The following is a 4,119-nucleotide window of genomic DNA, read 5'->3' on the forward strand; positions in this document are numbered from 1 at the left end:
GCTGGGATCCATTCCGTTGTCCTGGTTGAAAGGCAGAACACAGGATCCGCTTCGCGAAAGTCATATTCTTGGTCGTACTGATGGTGAGTTGACGCTGATCTTATATTCAGTAGTTCTTCTCAACTGTATGTAATGAAACCTAAGATGACCTGGGGTACTAATGTAAGAAATAACACGTAAAAAAACAAAGCGAAGCGAGGCGGCCATCTGTCGGCTCCTACATAGGATTTTCACCAATTAATTCAGTGGGGACCCCTGCACCAGCCGAGCTAGACGGACTCCCCACACCAACAGACCCAGGAAAACCCTCCACATCAACCAAGCTAGACGGAATCCCCACATCCATCTGCATGAACGGAACCCCCACCTCAATACAGTCCAAAATCCCCAGACCAATACAGCCAGGCAAACCCTCCCCACAAAATAATCCAGTGGGATTGATGAAACATCTGACTCCTCTGAGCACCAGGACCAAGAAATGCAAAGGCCAAAAAGAAAAATGTGGACAGGTAAGCATTAGGAGCCGGTTTCCCTGACAGAGTAGTATGGGCTTTAAAAAAAATATGAAATAATCTGTGTCACAACGTATTGTATATTTGCAGTTTATTTGCAGTTCTCACGTGTTTGCCATTTCTCACACAGATGGAGATCTAATTGTTGCTGAAGACGGTGCAACCATTCAAGCACAAAAGAAAATCAAAACAACAGGTATAACTGATATTTCAATTCACTTATTTAGGCTTAAGGTTCTGTACAATCAATCTACATTTTTGTATTGTGCCACATTGTCACGATAATGCAAAATGCATCATATGTTGCAAAACACATCATTATGAGGATGTGGCACAATACACTTTGCATCTTGAAATCTTGATTGCTGACATGTAAAACATTTTGGAACTGGATCAACAGTGCACTAATGATGATGAAGAAGAAAACAACAAAACATTTTTGAGTGGATTATTCCATTAATACTATAAATGGAGCTGAAAAACATAAAATAAGGATTGTATCAATAATTTGCTATCATATAGCATTGAGACAAAAATATTAAATTGTTTTACGATCCTGTGTTTTTAAGCTTTCAAATGATATTAAAGACAAACATATTATCTTTATTAGTTGCAGGGCTATGGGTATTTCATTATAGTGGGGGGTCCAAAATGAGCCAGCTGAGCACCTCTATCCCCTGAATGGTTGGTCATTCAGGTGCAAGATGAGCCATGCTCATCATTTCTACCATTGGCATGTATAGAAAGTTTGATTTAAATAAAAAAGATGATTCATTTAATATGCAATAACCTCACGGCTACTTAATCACTTTCACTCTCAAAAGTATCACCACAGACAAAATATACCGTTTAGAACTTCCACTCACCAGCAAATATAGTGAGAAGAACATGCAGTATGTTGAGCGCAGAACATTTTTTGCTCACACTACAGACTGCTATATTGATCTGCTAATACATGACTAGTAAAGGGCCAGTGCACACTTTTTTTTAACCTTATGTTTATTTATTTTTTATTCCGATTTTTCAGGGGGTGCTGTATGACATAGTCCATGAAATGATGATGACCTCTTCCTAAATATTTGGTAAAATATAAAACATTTTGGTATGGTTTCTTAGAAGCAAGGGTGGCTCATATAATACATTTGGCTCAATTTACCCCACTCTCCCCGCCACCAAATGTTGTAGACTTGACACTTTGCCAAAGTTAAAAAAAAAATTGTTGTTGATTAGGAGTCCAAGGGTGAATTGAGTTCTTGCGCACACAGACTATTTTATCTGTTCGTAGAAGAGTGGCTGAACATGGATACGGATAGGCCCACGGTGTCAAGACATGCAGAGGTAGACACCGAAATATTAGATCAACTAGAAAAACACAAAGGTAATTGATTAAATATGGAATTGCCTCATGGCTACCTCATACCTTTCACTATAAAAAGGTATCATTGTGAATGATTTACATTCTGCAACTTTGTGAAGGCGTCTGCATGCTTCCCAGCCAAAACAGTTCGGAAGAGTTCGTGCATGGTGACGTTTTTGTTTGTTTTGGACTTCGGTGAGGGTTTTTTCGGTTGTTCGGGTACACCATTTTTGTTTCTTAAAGGCAAGCTGAAGTTCAGAACTGAAGTCTATGCCCCTTCGGTGATTGGGATTCTTCAATAAAGTATTTTTTTGTCATTCAACGAGAGAACTCGTTTTGATGCAAATATTTTCATTAAGAAATACTGCACCAAACATCTTAGTCTCGCAATTTTACATCTAACTAAGATCTCCTTTACAAAAACGTCTAAATTAATAACAGATTTCTTGAGTTATTTAGATCCATTCTGACTGTTTTGAGGAAGCGTATACTGGCTACAACGTATCAAAATGGACCAACAGTACTATTGCCATGTTCTCGTTTATCAAGCAAAGGTCTTTTGAAGGGAGTAGGCGAGCACACTCGTTCGGGTTCGCCTAGCCGCCAGCCGAACTGAAGCATGCTGACGCCTTAACAAAACATTGTCACAGTTATCCCAAGGATGAATTTGCAAACATAACATTTGATTAATTTGATCTGTTTGTAGAAGAGTCGCTGAACATGGATACGGATAGGCCCATGGTGTCAAGACATGCAGAGGTAGACACTGGAGTATTAGATCAATTAGAAAAGAGCAGCATTGTACAAGCAACCAACAAGCAAACTTTGTGGGCTATAAACTGCTTTAAGGACTGGCTGGCAGAGAAACAGATGATAGTGGATTTTTCAACCATTGAGAAATCTGAAATGAATGTCCTCTTGCGAGATTTTTACTGTTCTGTTCGAAGGGGTAAAGGTGGGGAGTATTGCATCCCAAGTTATATCGGAATCCGGGCTGGCATGAACAGATTCATTAACCTCCCTCCCCTTAGCAGATCCTGGTGCTTGATGAAGGACAGTGAGTTTACCTCCTCCAATAATGTATTTCTTGGGGTACTAAAGAAACTCAGACGAGAGGGCAGGGACAAAACTACCCATCCTACAGCACAAGACCTTGAGATTCTTCAAAACTCTACTGTGCTAAGCCCCTACACACCCAGAGGACTAGTGAACAAAGTGTGGTTTGATATTTGCAGTTACACTTTGGCCCCAGAGGAAAAGAGGGCAATAGACGGCTAACGCCACAGTTGTTTGTAATAAGGTACAATGAAAATGGAGCAAAATATGCAATGCTGACTTCCAAAGAAGAAACACCGAACCACAACGATGCAGAAGAGCAGAACTGGTAGAATCGCTGTGGAATCATGTTTCAGAACCCTGATAGTCCACTCTGTCCAGTCGCCTCCTTGGAGAAGTATCTGAGCAAGATCTCGCCAGATGCCACCGCCCTCTACCTCCATCCTAAGAAGATGGTCATCACCAGTGACAGCATGTGGTATAGCCAGGAGCCAATGGGGTTCAACTACTTTTCATCAATGCTGCCCTGACTGTGCCAGGTTTGCTTTTTTTTCAAGCAAATTTCGTAACATTTTAATATTCGCTAAATAGCTCAGTTGTACTCATAACTCAACCTGTTGTTGCTTCTTGGCTCACTCACTCTCTTTTTCTCTCTCTAGGAGGCTGGTACATTGGAAAAGTACACAAACAATTGCTTCCGAACTTTGCGCGAGATCATGTCTGTGAGCAGACTGATAGTTCCTTGAAGAGTGTCGTAGCTGAATCAGAATTAGTGAGGTAACATAGATAAATAAGATGTTTGAATTATTTTATACTTGTCATTAGAATGTCTTCTTTTGGACTATACTGTTGGCAGTTGCATTTTCCTCTCTTCTCTAGGGAAAAGTCACTTGGGGCCCAGAGAGGGGAGAGGTCAGGCTTGTCTTTTACATGTCTGGTAATAGGCAGAATATCAGAAAGGGAAAAGTCAGGTTTAAACATAGTCTTCATAATGAATATATCTGTTAAACCATGTGAAGGGCCCTACCATGTCTGTACTCCAGTCACTCCCTCCTTTTTCCATTGGGGGGAGGAGTATGGTAATGTCTGGAACCATTGTATGTCCCTCTGATGTTGCCCTTATCTTGATTTAGTATATGACCTAGTGGCTCACTACCCTCCGGGAGTTTGTCCAGGAGGGGTGTATTTGAGATG

The 4,119-nt window shown here is 40.6% G+C and overlaps 1 long non-coding RNA gene across 1 annotated transcript; it reads left to right on the plus strand.

The window, feature by feature from the left end:
* The first annotated feature begins 643 nt into the window (after positions 1–643).
* On the plus strand, positions 644–2,980 carry LOC135521373 (uncharacterized). The gene is made up of 3 exons (XR_010452536.1): positions 644–708; positions 1,798–1,890; positions 2,576–2,980. It is a non-coding gene; the product is annotated as an uncharacterized LOC135521373 (long non-coding RNA).
* Positions 2,981–4,119: the final 1,139 nt, after the last annotated feature.

The sequence above is a fragment of the Oncorhynchus masou genome, chromosome 4 (assembly GCF_036934945.1).
Source record: "Oncorhynchus masou masou isolate Uvic2021 chromosome 4, UVic_Omas_1.1, whole genome shotgun sequence".
NCBI classification, from domain to species: Eukaryota; Metazoa; Chordata; class Actinopteri; order Salmoniformes; family Salmonidae; genus Oncorhynchus; species Oncorhynchus masou.